We start from the raw sequence: 9,004 nt of genomic DNA on the forward strand, positions 1-9,004 counted from the left end.
ATATCATGAGAGGATCATCAATGCAATCTAAGACATTAGCTCAAATTTTGTACAGATTCAAGACAAATATGGACCTGACATGTAATATTTAAACATTTTTGGGGTGCTTATTTTACTACATAATCATGTGCTGTTATCTTTATCCCTTCTACATACCTATTTTTTGAAAGGTGAGGATAAGATGGCGTCCTTATCTTACAACAATGCTGAAAAGTTGTGAAGCAATCTTATTAAACAATTAAAAGCTCTATATAAATAGTACAATTAATGATATTACTTGCACTTAAATTGCAAAATAGCAAAGTCACATGACAGTTAAGAGTCCCAGAACTGATCACTATTTACAAAGAGCATTCTCTGTTGAAACGTGCTGAACGAGTCTTATTTTTTCCTTTGAACATTTATAAACAGCTGAGTGTAGCCCCTCTGTTTAATCTATTATTTGTAACAAAAGGTACGCAAAGGTTTCTAAACTAGATCTCCTTCTATTTATTATAGGAGAACTGAATGGAAGGGTTTCAGGACAGAATAAGAAGCTTCCATGTATATACCTAGATAAACATATGCAATATACTACTTAACCTCAATAATTTTGTTTACATATAACAGAAATGGCAAGAAGTATGTCGATTATAAATGATGGCTGTATTCTGATGTCACTTTAAGGTATGATTCATTTATTGAATGACCATAGCTGACCAAGAAAACACAAAATACTAGATCATCGATAGCAAGACCCCCAAAGGTCCCTTCCAACTCTGTTATTCTATTCTAAAACATGGTTAGTAGAAAATTGGTGCAAAAAATCACATAGATTATAAATCTCCTGTTTTGATTAATTCAATTAAAAATTCAACAGTGAGAAAAGCCAGCCAGTTAAGTTTCAAACAACTGCTACTTGGATTACACTGGCAGCAAAAATGGAGAAAACAGTAGGAAAAGGAAACAGAGAACCTCACAAATTCAATCATTTTTTTTCAAAGATACAATGAAGAAAATACAGAATTTCATAGAAGAAAATATTATCAGGAACAAAATGAAGCACATCATTCAAAGGATATTTACCTTTACCTGTCAAGATTTTCCTATGGACCAAAAATATCCATGAATCACAAAAAACTGCTGAGGTTTTATGGACAAAAACATTTATCTCAATCAGTGAAGGGGCTAAGAGAGCAAAGGATAGCCATTTTCATGTCACCTTGGCCTCTCAAACTGGTCAAAAGTTAGGGTTAGGTTCTGTGCTCCTTGCTTCTGGTTTCCAGTTTCAACGGGTGAAGACCATTGCAAAACACCTGAAAACAAGTCATAAGGGTACACACCCTACCCCTGAACTCCCCCAACTCCTGGACCAACGCTAGGGTGGGAACCTGGCTAATCCTGCAAAACCTCCTAAAACAACAGTTCAGGTAAGATCAAGTGTCATTTTCTGGAGGAATTTTGCAGGATTAGCCAGGATTGGGACATACCCAAGTTAACGTCCTTCGGGGGGGGGGGGCACTATTGGTCCTGGGCTCCTCATGTGCTACCACCTGTTGTAACACCCTATGACCAAATGCTGCATCAGCCGATGCAAACCTGTCTAACCTGTAGTGCCTGATAAAGGGAGATGGGAACACCTACGTAGCCGCCCTGGAAATCTCCATGATAGGTGCCTGTGTGGCCCAGGCTGCCGAGGTAGCCGCACTCCTGGTGGAGTGTGCTGTGATGCCCTGGGGCACTGGAAGGTGCTGAACCTCATAGGCCAATGCGATGGCCAGTTTGATCCACCTCCCTATAGCCGAGGAGGACACCCTCTTCCCCAAGGAAGACGGATAAAAGGAAACAAAGAGTGCCTCAGACTTCCTGAGAGCCTCCGTGCGCCTCAGATAAATGTGCAAGGCACGCCTGACATCCAGCCGGTGCCGAAGGCGCTCCCTATCAAGAGACAGGTCCGGACAAAAATCCAGTAATACCACCTCCTGTGATCTGTGGAAAAGGGAATTAACCTTGGGAATAAAAGTCAGATCCAGTCACAGGATGACCCAATTATTGTGGAATGTACAAAGATCTGACCTGGAGGACAACGCCCCCAGTTCAGAGATGCGATGGGCTGAGGTGACCGCCACAAGGAACACTACCTTAAGGGTTACGAACTTCAGGTTAACCGTCCTCAGAGGTTTGAATGGTGCTCCTGTCATTGCTTGGAGAACCGTAGTGAGGCTCCATGTCGGAAACCTGTGGACAACCGGAGGACAGAGATTCCCCACACCTTTCAAAAACCTCTTAATTAACGGGACCTGGGAAAGTGGAAGGAGCCCCTCTCCCAGAATCATTGTGGAGGGCCACCACCTGTCTCCTGAGGGTGGCATGTGAGAACCTCCTATCCTATCCAATCCATCTTGGAGGAACGCCAAGACATGTGGTACCGAAGCCTCGTGAGGATTCGGTCCCGAGACCCGGCACCACTCTGCAAGGATCCGCCAGGTGGAATCATAAATCCTAGTAGTGGAACCCTTGTGTGAAGCCTCGATTGTGGAGATCACCCTCTGTGAAAGCTGGGCGGCCCTTAGGCGCTCCTGCTCAATCTCCACACGGCTAGCTGCAGCCACTGTGGCTCGGGATGCACCAGGTTCCCCTGTCTGAGATCCACATCCCTCCCCAGAATCCTCCATGGGTGTGACACTGACAGGCACATTAGGTCCGCAAGCCACGCCCGGCATGGCCAGTAGGGTGCCACTAAGATGAGCTCCGCCTTCTCTGATATCACTTTCCGAACTACCCCAGGGAGAAGGGGAAGGGGAGGGACGGCGTAGAGCAGGCCCTCTGGCCACAGAATCCGAAGTGCATCAACTCCCTCCATCCCTCGAGCCGGGAACCGAGAGAAGAACCAATCCATCTGAGCGTTCTGCGGTGTGGCAAACAGGTCCACCTCCGAATGGCCAAACCTGGAGCAGATGGCCTGGAACAGTTTCGGAGAAAGGCTCCACTCCCTGTGGTCGACCATGGCCCGACTGAGCCAATCGGCTTGATGGTTGTTCACTCCTGTGATGTGCTCCGCCCTGAGCGATCAAAGATGCCTCTTCGCCCAGGTGCCGAGTGCCATCGCCTCAGTTCAAAGAGCCCTGGAGTGTGTGCCGCTCTGTCGGTTGATGTGGGCCTTCACCGTCACGTTGTCGGTCAGCACTAAGATGTCTTAATCCCAAATATGGTCCTTGAAGTGCCGCAATGCCAAGTGAATCGCTCGCAGTTCCAACCAATTTATATTGTGTTGGAGGTCCAACCAGGTCCAATGCCCCTGCGCCATCCAGGACTCCAAGAGAGCTCCCCAACTGTACAAGCTGGCATCTGTTGCCAGGATGAGGCACTCCAGCTCTCTGAATTCGCAGCCCTCATGTAGCGCTGGGGAGAGCCCACCACCTCAATGACAGCTGCACCTGTAGTGTCACTGGAACCTTTTCCTTGGAATTGCTGGAGTTTGACCTCTGATGCAGCAGGAGACGCCACTGGAGCGGCCTCGCGTGTAGACGAGCCCAAGGCACTATGTCTATGCAAGAAATGAATTTCCCCAGCAAGCTGGAGAGCACTACTACAGGAACAAAACATTGACTTCTAACTTGTTTAACTAAGGCTAACAAACTAACTTTACGGTCGTGGGACAGGAACACCTTCCCCAGCTTAGAGACTATGATGGTCCCCAGGTGAGGAATCCTGGTGGCGGGAACGAGGGAACTCTTATCTAGATTAACCGAAAAACCTAACTGCTGTAGTGCGAATACCACCAACGAAAGATCCTCGTTTGCTGCTCAAACGATGCTGCTTGGACTAAGATGTCATCGAGAAAGCATTGGACCCTGACAGAGTGCTCACAGAGGTAAGCCGCCACTGTGGTTAGGACCTTAGTGAAGGTCCGAGGCGCTGACGCCAAGCCAAACGGTAGGGCCCTATACTGGTAGTGGCTACCTAAATAGGAGAACCTGAGATACTTACGATGGCCAGGGAAGATGGGGATATGGAGGTAAGCCTCTGTCAGGTCGATGGAGGCCATGAAGTCATCGCGCCTGACCCCTGCCAAGATGGATTTAAGCTATAGACTCAGTGAAAATTTAGTAGTTTAAGATCCAGAATCGCCCTCATCCCCCCAAACTCTTCCGAACGACAAGGAGGTTGGATAGAAACCTGACCCCACTGCCCTAATCTGTAGGAGGTGTCGGATCGCCTGCCTCATGAGAGAGTGTTTATCTTTACTCTTGGAGAACGAAAACGTCCTAAAGTGGTTTGGCGGAATGGAGAGAAACTCTAGGCGCAGGCCAAATCTGATGGTATTCAGAACCCAGGCATCAGTGGTAATCTCAGCCAGGTGTCGGCAAACAGAAGCAGTCTGCTGCCTATGGGTGGGGTCACTATTGACCTATCTGCCCCGGCGGTAGGGATGGTCACCTCCCCCCCGAAAGGAGCTCTTCCCCTGGGTTTGGAACCTAGGCCTATCCCTGGTGTAGTGCCTATCCGACTGCCTATCCGATCTCGGAAAATACATGCTGTGCTGCGCCTCCTGATCTGATTGATGATAGGACTGCTTCCGAAAGTAAGGCGCAGATTTTTGCTCCGACTTCTTTGTGGGCGTAGGCATGACCTTCTTTTAATTCTTGTCCTCAACAAGGATTGGGTCCAATGGGGTACTGAAAAGGGATCACCCGGAATAAGGCGATGATGCCAGGTGCCACTATGTCTTGTTCTCTGCTTGCCACCCCCTCAGCCACAGGAGACGTTGGGAGGTCACCGAGGCCGCCATTGCCTGTGAGGCATACTTCATGGCATGCAGAGTGGCGTCTGCAGATAATTGAGCAACAGCAACCAGCTTGTTGAGATCTTGATGAGTACACACCTCCTCAGGCGGAATCCTTTCCTGCATCTGTTGTAGCCAAAGGATAGCCATGCGGCTGAAGAACGATGCAGAGGCAGCTGCCTTGATGGCCCACACGGAAAACTGGAATGTTTTACGAAGGGTCAGCTCTGCCTTCTTGTCCTTGTCCTTCAAGTAATTAGCCACATCACTGTACACCACTGTTGACGTGGGCCTCACTTGGGCCCCACAGGAGGTCCCCTCCCCAGGGGACAATGGAGGGGGGGAATCAGGCCTCTCCTCTGTCTCAGCAGCAGGTCAGGGGCCCACTAGGCTCAGCCCACCAGAAACAACTGTGACCAAAAACAGCTTCCCCCAATCACTCATGGCCTCCATGTGATGAAATCAGCCTCTGGTAGTCCTTTCCTTCCCCTTTTGCAAGCTGCGCGGCTTTGGGCCTCCTGGCATCGATCTGGGCCTGCAGGGCCTTGCAGCTGCCACCGCTGTAGAAACGATGGCCACTCAGGAAGGCAAGGATGAAAATGAGGCTTCATAGTAGCCTCTGTCCCAGCCCATGCGGCCTGCAGGAATTGAGCCCCAAAAATGGCCGCCGTAATGTTATCCTGCCTCTAAAGCCCCAAGAAGCAACTTTTAAATCCCTTACTGGTGGCCGGGAGCGAACCACACCAAGGGGAGGCTTCCAGGTATCAGATGAAGGAAAGGGGAAGAAGGCAGGGAGAAGGAATTTGCAGGATGGCACCAGATTGTTTTTGGAAGAATCAGGAACCAAAAGCAACCTTTCTTTCTTCGGCCAGACAGAGTTGAAACTGGGAACCAGAAGCAAGGAGCACAGAGGCGTGGCTTAAAATTAACTCTGTCTCGAGGCCAATTGGACACCATGGCTAATCCTGCAAAATTCCTCTGGAAAATAAAAAAGCTTCTGAAAGCAAGGACTTGATACAATCATATCTCACTGATCTTTCATTTTTTAGTGCATCACAAGGAACATTACCTCTTCATTACAGTGATTTTAACCATTTAATCTGATGTAATTTCCCCATTAAAGAAGTTTATTTTTTTTAAAAAAATATTAGTATGTTTGAATACAAGAAAAGTATAAACAAGTAAAGGAAAAATAAGAAAAACAGAAGAGAGAAAATAAAAAAAGAAAAAGACCAACTGACCAACAGAAAGAACAGAATTATGATTCCCGCCCTTTTTTCTATCAAGTAGTAGCCATCTTATTCTTTCCCTCCCTTCTTTAATCCTTTTTAATCCCTAAATTGTAAAAAGCCTATTGGAGATAGGAAGATTAGAAGTCATCAGCCCATGCCATGTAAAGATAGCTGTGCTCAACCTGTCAAATATTTTGTCCTCAAAATACAACCCTAGAAATTTAAGAGATAAAGAATAATGTTACAGTACTTGATTTATTACCAGGAATTCAACAACTATTTAAAGATACGGTAGTGCTGAATGAAGGGATTTCAATTGGTGCCCAAGGTTATGGCCATTGCAGGATATCTCTGGTCACATGATCAAAGTTCAAGCGCTTGGCAGGCATTGATAACTAAGGAGGCTTTGACTCTCCCCAACCACCTATGTCTCTACCATCTATGCCAGTGATGGCTAACCTTTTTGTCACCGCGTGCCAAAAGCATGTGCACGTCCCCACATCCATAATGCAATACGTGTTCGACCCCCCTCAGCATGTCCTGCAGCCCTGCACTTGTGTGTGTGACCCCCTGGGCTCCCCCACCCCCACGCATGCACGTCCCCCCCTGCAGCCCATTTTGGGCCTAGCAGGCCTACCTGCAGTCTCCTGGGACAAAAAATGGGGCCCGAGGGGGACATGCACCACACTCTTCCATGGCCTACTTCTGCTGATGAGAAGAAATGACTGTCCTGGCTCTTCATGAGGCAGCTACTAGCCACATAAGATTTTCTTCCCGTGGTCATGCATGAGTTTCCTCATGAGAATGTGGCTGGGACCGGGCTGAGACAGCTGCAGCTTTGCATCATGCTGCTGGGCTGGGGCTGTCCTGTGTTGTGTCTCAGGGGACTGTTTTCAGTGCAGCATGAAGCCCATCCTCAACCTGGCCTAGAAACTAGGCCAGACATGCCTTGTCAAAAGCAGGGGACAGCAAAAGTCAGCTGGGACAGTTAAGGTAGCGGTTAAGGTGCAGGCCTTGTAACCAGGAGACAGTGAATTCTAGTCCTGCCTTAGGTGGGAAAGCTCACTGAATGACTTTGGGTCATCACTCTTTCTAAGCCGAACCCATCTCACAGGGCTATTGTGGGGAGAATAATAGGAGGAGGAAGGAAGGAGTAATACTGTATCTTCACTACCTTGAGTTACTTATAAAGTAGTAAAGGCAAGAAAATTTTTTTAATAAACAAAACAAAATTTTGGCACACCCAGTTGTGATTGTTAAGTAAATGTATTTGTTGTTGAGTTGATAGAGTCTAAGTAAGAAGCACATGGTAGTATCTTGGATATATGAGAAGACTGCTCTCTGCTAGGATTTCAGCTTCCTCCTGTCTCTGGAGGCTGAATGAGAGCTGCCTACCTAAGGATTTTAGCTTCCTACCAATAAGCAGAAGGAAATGCCTTCACCAGAGTGCAGGAATGGAGCTCAAATCTTCAATATGATTTGTTTGCATCCCCCTGAGGGACTTCAGTTTCCCTTAGTAGGTAGACACAGAAATGGCTTAGTACCATGATGGTGAACCTATGGCATGTGTGCCACAGGTGGCACATAGAGCCATATTAGCCAGCACGGCAACCCTCAGCTCCAGTGTGCATACACGAGCTGGCCAGCTGATTTTTTGGCCTTCTAGAGGGCCAGGGAAGGCTGTTTTTATACCCACCCCAGGCTCCTAGAAACCCTCTGGAACTGGGGAGGGTGAAAAAATGGACCTACCGGGCTCACTGGAAGTCGGAAAATGGGCTGTTTCTGGCCTCTAAGGGGGCATGAGGTCTGTTTTTGCCCTCCCCAAGCTCCAAGAAAGCCATGCACAGGGCAGTGGTGGGGGGGTGTCATGCGCACATGCACAGGGGGTACGGCCTGGGGGGCATTAAATTATGGGTGTGGGCATGCGAGCGCATGCGATAGCGCACACATGCACGCTTTTTGCACCCAAGATGAAAAAGGTTCGCTATCACTGGCTTAGTAGCACACCTTATCACTGACATGGTCATCACTAACCTGGGATCCTTTAGTAAAAATAATTTTATAGGAAACGATTTTTAGTAGGCAGCCCTGGGTGTCCACTGCTCAGCAGGTGTTAAATTAGGGAGTTCACGCTGTCTGCTTTAATTGTTACAAGTAAGAATACAGATAAAAGGCTTAGAGAGAAATTTACAGTACAAGATAAGCTTGCTAAATAACCTTTTCTAAATGTATATGTGGAGAAATTTATATACAAGTTGTCTTAGCTGGCTAAATAAGTTTTACTACAAGGGTATATATTATATGTGGAAAGAAATCTTCTGCAGTGCCAAAACAACTAATCAAGTAGATGGATTGTTTGTCACATTTCAGAATCTGATACTATAGTGCTGTATTCCTTTTAGCTTTAGCCAAAGCAGATGAAAAACCTCTAGTTTTAAAGTGAGAACAATCCTATTAGCAAACCCTCAAGAACTGTAAGAGCCAGTGGCATGAATTATCATACAGTCCATCTGCTGTGCCAACATCATCATCCTAAAGTTACCTGTGAATAATTATGTCTGCTGAGGATGAACAAAGGGGTTATAAATTCTCTGTCTTCTAAAATGTCCCTTTTCCTTCACCTGACATATTAGTTGAACTGCTAACAGTGGTGCAGAAGAAATGAAACACAAGGTACCGTAATTAGTACAATGGAGGAAAGCATATGAACTGAAAAACTGAGATTCAAATAGCCCTCTCCTGTTCTGACCTAGCAGGTAACTGTACAGGAATGCACCAGGTTTAATTGGATTAGAGGTTCTGTGAAAAATGTCTTCTGGTATAAATGAATCACAAGGTCAATAAAGGGTCTACTGGCAGATCCCTTTGTCTGCCAAATATCAGACCTGCAGAAATATGTATAACTTGGCACAGATATTCAACTATATTCCAGACATTATGTTTAAGGAAACAGAATTAAGAACATATCTTAAATATTGAAAATATTTTGAAACTATAAATAATTTGA

Source organism: Thamnophis elegans, chromosome 11, assembly GCF_009769535.1.
Source record: "Thamnophis elegans isolate rThaEle1 chromosome 11, rThaEle1.pri, whole genome shotgun sequence".
NCBI classification, from domain to species: Eukaryota; Metazoa; Chordata; class Lepidosauria; order Squamata; family Colubridae; genus Thamnophis; species Thamnophis elegans.